Raw genomic sequence first — 8,866 nt, 5'->3', positions numbered from 1 at the left:
AGCCGGAGAACTCGGAGAAAAATCAACGACCAGCTGTCAGTACCTGGGAAATTCTCCACATCGGATTCGAACTTGTGACCCAGAGGTGGACGCTTGTGGTAATATGTCGGGACATCTTTACCACTCGGCCACTGTGGCCCCACGAATAGAGTTCATATAAAAGGTCTCATAAATGTTATGATAATTAGAAAGATTGGCACTTATTAAGTTATATAACCCATTACCCTAATTGCCAAACATGAAATTCCAATTAGCATTATACATTTCCAAGGCATTTGTTGATTAAAGCATATTATATTGTTAAATATCTTATGTAAGTATGATCAGATGCATGTACATTTGTATACCATCAAGGGTTGAAAATGACAACTGACTTAAAAGGGTACGTGGGTTTTTAAATAAAAACTTTATATTCTTTAAATATTCACATGAACAGTTTTCATTTGGATTGGATAAAGGGAGGTAATTGGCTTATTTGTTTATTTTTTAAGGTATTTTTCTAGCAAAATGCTCAATATCACTAAAAGAATTTGCGAAAACAGAGAAATGTATGTTTTGTTATGGATTGAGTATTCGGTCAGACCAATATTGTCTATATTATGACAATTTTTTTATCTACATGAGGAAAAACAGTTTCTTATTGATAAAATGGGGGTAGCAGAGACTTTTACATGATTATTCGTGTATATACATGTATACATGTAAGTACATGATATTTTTCAAATCTTTGATGCCATGTCATTATGAAACGAAATAGTCCATATTAAATGAATTCTGGTTATTTTAGCTTGATTATAGCAGTAGTTTTATTTTTTTTTCTCTGTAAAAAACTGTTTAACATTTCTTGTTCTCTAAAATGTATGTGTTTGTAAGAGAATGAGTGTCCAGCTAGGCGATATTGTCTGTTATTACCAAATTTTTTACTTATTTTTCGATAAAATGGGAGTAGCTAGCAGAGACTTTTACATGACTATTCATGAAAATGCATATTCCAGGCAGCAATAGCAATTATGATGAACTCCTTGCTTAATTGTATGTCATAGGGACAATTATAAAATGCCACATTCATTTATTTAAGAAATACCTTTACTTAAGAAAAGAGCCTGCTCAGAGTAATAGCCTAATCCTTCTCCATACGCCAGGGGTTACAATCACTGACATACTATCTATCCCTGCACTATTTCATATTAAACTGATCGCCAGCTGTCAATCAAACCGCATTGTTTGTTTCGACATTGAATAGAAACACAAGTGTTTGCGGGTAGAGGTGTGGCTATATTACACCTGACAAATCGGTCAATGAAACTGCAGGCAACAGAAGACACAGGTAATCAGATCATTTAACGTACATCAAAGGAATTGTATAATGTGGTTCACTGTACATATGTGTTGGTTTGAAGTTGGGTGCCACTTTCTCTGTAATCTTGAAAGGAAGTCTATGCAGGACTCAGTTTTGAAGTCACCTGAGATGAAGTCTCCAGTGACCTAATCTAATTTTGCAGAGATCTTTCATTGCCAAAGGTCAATCAAATTTTGAATTATATGGTCTCCTAGGGACCTGAGGGTTGGGGCCAAAAGGGGTCAATTAGGCTAAAACTTCAACAATCTTCTAAAATTCCGGAAATAGTGGACTCAAATACTCGTCACAGATGGATTCACGTTTCCCCCTGGGGAGGGGGTCAAGTTTACCCCCTAGGTAAAACACATTTTTGAGCATTATTTGGTCATTTGTAATAGAAAATGAGTCAAATGTTGTCAGAATTATCAGTATGAGATGGTCACACGGGTCAAATAGACTAAAATCCTGATATGACTTCAAACTCTGGTATATTTTCCATTACCTAATGAAATTGGTCCCTTTTAAGAATAACAACAAGAGTTATCTCCCATTTCTCTTCTCTTCATTTCATCCGCGACACTCCTTCAGGTGTCGCCCAACTAGTACAATTTTTCATACATTCATCTAGAAACAACTTTATTATCAATGTAATCCAAATGAAACATAAAACATTAACAATAGATTTAGAAGTGATTGCAAAAATCGTCCGCCGAAGATGCGGAAGGATAATGTCTAGACTGTGTGATACGGTTGTCTCCCGCTTCGATTCAAAATGGAGAGTCACCGTAACTGAGACGTTCTAACGTAGTTTCGACACACGTCTTACATGGACATGACACATTTTATTTTGCTTTGGTAGGCAAAGTTGCTGACTCGAACGATACAGAAGTGTCACGGAGTCAGTAAAACAATAGTTCATAAATATTCTTTTAGAATTGTAGAAATCGGTCCGTAATATTTGCATTTAAAAAAAACCGGCGCTGTTTAGATCTATGCCTAGGCCTAGCAGGAAGCTTTTCAGGCAAAAGTAGGTCTAGATAAAATATTTTCTTGTGCGAAAATCGATGTAAAATACCCAAGTTCATACCCAAGTTCATGAGCAAACAAATGAAACCGGATTTTTAAGTAGTTTCATTGAGTCCAACTTCAGTGAAAATTGAAATATTTGAATATATTCTTCATTTATGTTTGAAAGAATTCAGTAAAGTTAATTAACATGATAAACAAGGGCAAAATATCTCATGATATATTTGAAATTTTATGAATTTATATTCAAAACACATTCTTGTTCAGGCATTTTCCTCTGTAAGGTATTTTATAACACTTACACTTGTACTTTTATTTAGTAAGTGTGTAATTATAGATCGTCTTGTGATTTTGTCTTTATACAGAGTTATCGTTCTTTCTTCCCTGCATAATGGATATGAGTAAATCAACTTATTTCAATATTTCCCATTTGTCAATTTTGAAAATGTATTTTACGGTGTCATAATTGATAATTTTAGATTGTTTCTGTTGCAATTACTTTGAGGTTAAACTTTTGTGACTAGACTAGATGATTAAGTGACACATTATATTTGATTTAGGACCGTTCGTTACCATGTTTTGTTTACTGCCTTATTTCGTGATTAAAAGGTCTATATACAATACAGATGGTGAATTATGTAAATGGATATGCTCGCAAACGCCAATTATTCACGTTAACTAGAAATGATACATTTTGTATATACTTTTACAAAATCTTGGGTGCGACTGATATACTTGCATAATCAAAATGGTAATGTGAACAATTAAATGCAATTTATTGTCATTGCCTATTCACTGATGATATTCCACCGTCACAACGCAACAATTGTAAAGATGTATGATAAATTCCTTTTGATTTCACCACAATTTGTGTGTATGCAATACATTGGAATATAATAAAGACCAATTAGTCATATATTGTTTATCATAATAAACTAATTTTACGCAGTCAAATAGCGGTATTTGACTTGGCAACTGATCGAATTTACCTATAAAAATGTCGGCAATTTTTTTTATTATAAAATTCTTGAACATTATGAAAAAAATAGACATTTAAACATGTGAAAAAAAGATTGAAATGTTTATTCGCGACAAGAATATTTATATCAGGGTGATAAATTAAAAGTACACCGAACAATATATACTAGTAATTATCCATTGGATTGAACCATCATTTTATAGGGTCAAAAATATCATCTTTTTAGCACAAATCACCAATGTGATAACATTATTAGCTCAATTGGTTTCTGCTATAAATCTTTTAAATGTTCATTGTGGTGAACTTATCAACCAATTAAGTATGGAATAATAACGTTTTTAGTGTGGATTAAGTATCTTTTCATTTTTTTAAATGAAAAATATTAAACATTGTAATAAAGCAAAATCAATTACATTGGTATTTTAAAGTCGGTTTTAGTAATCCGAACTTTATATGACATATTGAATCTATCAAAAATAGTGAAAAGAGGTAATTATGTAAACAGTCACGAATCCTTTATCCCCCTGTCTTACCACACTCCAACTGCAATTAAACATTCTGCTTTTATATGTTTAGATGTCTCGATGTCTGTGTATTTTGGGATGATGCTGCGAACAAGAACAGTCTACGCGCCCTGTCACATACTGACAACGGGCGAACCAGTCATCCAACCTCGTTAATGCTGTGCGCGCTAACAAGATTATAAACTGCCAATTTGGACTATCATGCGATGCGGCCAAGAACATAACTCAGAATCTTCCTCACAGTGGCGAGCGCTCCGCTGAAGTCCAAAAGTGAGACAGCGTCAAAGGAAACGCTAGGAAGAAGCATGGAACTACGGGGTCCCAAGTAACCGATGTGTTTGCTTGGCATAAGTAATTGCGAAAGTTTTGTATTTGCTTCCAAAATCACCCAACAGCGAACACAATCTCCAAAAACCCCATATTCTTCTCCACAGAGTCGAACGTTTCAAATATTAAGCCAAGAGACAGTTAGAATGCAGTAGGAGGAATGGACAGGGAAATGAGATGCAAACTTTAGTCGTCATTATTGATCAATTGAGAGCAATTCAAAATGATACAAAACTTCAAGGAAGTACACACATCAGCAAGAATTTGCATACAAAGTTTTCTTTTAGATTCTTGTAAATCAATAATGACTAACAGATGAAATTTTGTTTCAATCATTAAGGCGTTTTAATTCGATTGTGACATAACATACATTCAGCTTAGTTTCGCCCACATAATCATTGATAATGCGAGAAAGCAACTAATTCACTCTTCTATGTAGCTGCTAGACTAATTGTCGGAGTACTCAAGGTAAGTTATTACCATATTTGATATGTAGATATCACGCTTACTCAAGATAACGTATAACCGTGTGTAATATGGGGGTATCACGTTTAATCAAGGTAACTTATTTCCACATGTATTATGCAGGTATCACGCTTACTCAAGGTGCCTTATTAGCATATATAATATGTAGGTATCAGACTTAAATGAATTAACTTATTACGATATGTAATATGCAGGTATATATAGGTATCACGCTTACTCAAGGTAAGTTATTACCATATATACTTGTAGGTATCACGTTTACACAAGGAACCTGATTACTATATGTTATATGTAGGTATCAAGCTTACTGAACGTAACTTATTACCATATGTATTATGCAGGTATCACGCTTACTCAAGTAAACTTATTACCATTTGTAATATGCAGGTATCATGCTTACTCAAGGTTACTTATTACCATATGTATTATGTAGGTATCACATTTACCCAAGGTAACTTATTACCATTTGTAATATGCAGGTATCACGCTTACTCAAGGTTACTTAATAGCATATGTAATATGTAGGTATCACGCTTACTCAAGTAAACTTATTACAATATGTATTATGTAGGTGTCACGCTTACTCAAGTAAACTTATTACCATATGTATTATGTAGGTATCACGCTTACTCAAGTAAACTTATTACAATATGTATTATGTAGGTATCACGCTTACTCAAGTAAACTTATTACCATATGTATTATGTAGGTATCACGCTTACTCAAGGTTACTTAATAACATATATAATATGTAGGTATCACGCTTACTCAAGTAAACTTATTACCATTTGTAATATGTAGGTATCAAGGTTACTTATTACCATATGTATTATGTAGGTATCACGCTTAATCAAGTAAACTTATTACCATTTGTAATATGCAGGTATCACGCTTACTCAAAAGGTTACTTATTACCACATGTAATATGTAGGACTAACGTTTAAGGTCCAAAGAAAACAGCCTATTATGCATTCGTTAGATCTGTGATGCATTTTATTGAATTAAAATGTAACAGTAAAAGCGTTGACATTAGGAGACGTGAGCTGATGACGGATGTGTCAGAGTGGGTGTCACATTATACTGTAGCTGAACACACTGTCCTTACATCTTAGAACAAGAGAGAATTGAGACATCTGTACAATTTATCTTTTAATTCAAATTCTAACGATATATGTCAAAATATTTTTTAATTCAAATTCTAACGATATATGTCAAAATATTTTAGTAATTACTTTTCTCGACCATTTCCTTTAAGAATCGGAGACCACAGTAAAGTAACAGTAGTTTTGAGCCATTAATTAAATATTTGCTGTAATACATAAATATAACCACATTTCCTACAATAAACACAGTTTCTTAATAGTACCTCTGCAAATATATTACATGATGAATAGAGAATATGTGGTTAGTATCTAACAATACAAGGTTTATTTTGGTGCGAAACTTAGGAAAGCCGAGATGACGAGGCTTTGTCGAGTTATCTCGGCTTTCCGTGTCGAGCACCACAATAAACTTTGCATCGTAAAACACTAACCATGTATTCTGTTTATCCTGCAACCAGTATGACATGCAAAACGAAAGCAAATTGTCAGTTATTTACTTGCTTTCGCTCAAGCTAGACGCTTCTTTGATGCGTAGGAAAAGATTCATTCAATAACCGAATGAGAGTTTACCCATTTTTACTATGATGGGAAATATATAAGCGCATTCGCAAAATGTACCAGTGATTATATTCAGCGTGTGATATCACTGAAACTAAATGAAAATACTCAAAAATCAATAACAATATAAGAATTTCTATACGATACATACCTTTGCCATGAGCCAAGAAAAAGACGACACCGCTGTGCGTTACAGATATCCACTTTTATCACATACAATGTTATCCGCCTGATATCCAGTGCTGTCTCCCGTGTAATATTTTTGCGTATGTCCATAGCGTAATATGACCTAGAGCGATTTTCATTGGTTGGAAATTCATTGTGACCTCAGACAGAAACAATAAAATGATGTCAGGAAAAATGACGTGACGTCAGGATTACAAAGACTGTGGGATAAAATGGCGGCCTCTGCTGGATTTTCAGAATACCTTTTGACGTAAAGTCTGTGTTATGTAGGTATTTGTAGTTATGTGATAAAAAGTATCCTAAATTTGTGTTAATTTCATATGAGATTTTATAAAACTCGTCTCGCCAAGGCTCGCAAAAATAAAAAAAACTTCTTAGACTCGTTTCATGAAATCTAAAATGAAATGATCACTCATGTAAGTTCCTATATATTTGTGTCTAGGTTTTCTTTATCAATATGCTCATCAACTGGAACGTGTAGGAGAATGATCAATAAAAGTTCAGTTATACTCAGATGTTGTGGGCACAATTTTGGAGAAGCAAACAAATGACTTCATTGTTGATATAGTAATGAAAGAAAATAAACTGCATTTGTATGCATGACTTTCGAAAAATAAACATATTAAATAAAATCAACACTCTCTTATTTATGATAAGTAAATGAATATACAACAATGTTATCAGAGGTATTGTATGATTCATGTATGAGGGAGAATAAACTTGGATATCCATATAATACAACTGCGTAAGGGATGTCTACATTATTAGAAGCAATCGTACATGGCATTTAACGATAATAATGAGAAGGATTATAATGCGATAAGGGGAGTAAACTTGTTTTCTATATTGTTTGATTTATATTATTTTGAAGATTAAGATGTGGCTTTGCCAGAAAATCGTGCATTAATCAAAGGCAGAAGGCATGGAAGAATGAACATTTACACCTCTTTGTACATACATGTATAATCCAATGCAATGTAAGCGGAACCGACTTCAGGACATATAAGACTTGGGGCAATAAATTCGTATATGCAAATATATCATGCATATGCAGATATATTCTTGTTATAATAGTTTCATTGTCTCATGGTAAGATGTAAAAATTCTTTCATTGAATTCGGAACAAGAAAATAAAATGGGATTTTCATTAACGGTGAACCAGAATGAAATTCAATGCAAAGATTCGATTTTAGACGGGTTCAATATACAGTTAATACAAAAACTCGGAACTTTTAACTAAGCCAAACATATAAAAGTTTCGTTTTGACCACAGAAATAATTTTAAAATTTATGTTTAACATTATTAAGACAAGAACCACCTTTAAATTAATTAAAATATAATGACATGTTTCTAATGTATAGCTCTTACAGTTGTTACACTATCGTTGTGACCTGATGCCTAACATAATTATACAAGACCAAACAACTAAACCAACTAAATTCTTTTTCATAGATCCCTGTTACTGTAGTCGAAAACAAAAGATTCTCAAATAACACTTGATATAAAAAGGATGGAGTCTTTCATCTTAAAACTCCTACCAGGATAGTTATTTGAAAATTCATGAAATGTGTTTACCTATTCATTATTAAAATTGATATTTCGAACCTAAATTTCAATCTGGATTTCCATGTTCATATTATTGTTACCTAGAGATAATAACATGTCAGAAAACGTTTTTACTTTTTAATTTAATGATTAACCAGCTGAGATTTTTTTACTGGGGTCCACAACACATGGGCCATTTCAAAGGTTTATTCTTCACTGATGGAAGACTTAACTGTAGTTATCATTGATTACATTTTGTCTACATTTTAGCTCATCTTGTCAGAATCCTGACTCTGACCCCAAAGGAGCAAGACGGGCGGGTCCAAATAGGGAAAATAGAAGTAAATTCTTTACATCGCTACTAGTATTAAAATTCCGCATAATATGTAATCAAATCTAGTCAGAAACATCTTTGAAGAAAGTGGAACAGGGTTTTTATTAATCTTGGGGCTACCCAACAAAAATTGAAAGTAACTCCTTTGGGAACCTGTATTAAGAAGATTTCTTGGCACAGTAAGCCAAGTGAGCGATACAGTTCATCTGGGCTCTTGTTTCGTTGAACAAGTCAACTTTCTCTTTCAACTACTCGACAAACGCATGACGTAGCACGGTGTTCAGAGGTGGTTTTTTCTCCAATCACGCTTGTCAATGTACTCTCGATATTGAATCGCATTTTATTAAGATTGGTTTGTAATGATACCAAAACCTCTCAGTACTTGAAAGACACCATTGATATCTTTAACTTGAATGTAATGTAATTGTCGGCGTAAAGACATTGTATTATCAGAATGT

The sequence above is a fragment of the Argopecten irradians genome, chromosome 8 (assembly GCF_041381155.1).
Source record: "Argopecten irradians isolate NY chromosome 8, Ai_NY, whole genome shotgun sequence".
NCBI classification, from domain to species: domain Eukaryota; kingdom Metazoa; phylum Mollusca; class Bivalvia; order Pectinida; family Pectinidae; genus Argopecten; species Argopecten irradians.
This window is presented reverse-complemented; position numbering follows the sequence as displayed.